Below are 303 nucleotides of genomic sequence, written 5' to 3' on the forward strand. Positions count from 1 at the left end.
CGGAGTCACGTCGTGGGCGGGGCCTGCGAGGGTGTGGCCAGGGGAGCGCGGACCTGCTGTGGAGCCCATGCGTGGGGACTGCGTGGCCCCATGGGGGCCCTCGGAGGTCGTCGCTCTCCACGACCAGCCGCCTTGTCAGTCCCCACACGTGGTGGTGGCCGTGACCGTAACTTCGGTGGGCAGAGCCAGGCCCGAGGCTTCGAGCTCGGTGGGCGGGGCGGGCCCCGGAGAAGGCCCTGCCCCTGCAGAGGAGCTCGGCGGAGGAGGCGTGCAGGGGCCGAGGGAGAGCGAGACTCCGCCGCG

This window comes from Fukomys damarensis, unplaced genomic scaffold (assembly GCF_012274545.1).
Source record: "Fukomys damarensis isolate Sample0158 unplaced genomic scaffold, DMR_v1.0_HiC HiC_scaffold_20, whole genome shotgun sequence".
NCBI classification, from domain to species: Eukaryota; Metazoa; Chordata; class Mammalia; order Rodentia; family Bathyergidae; genus Fukomys; species Fukomys damarensis.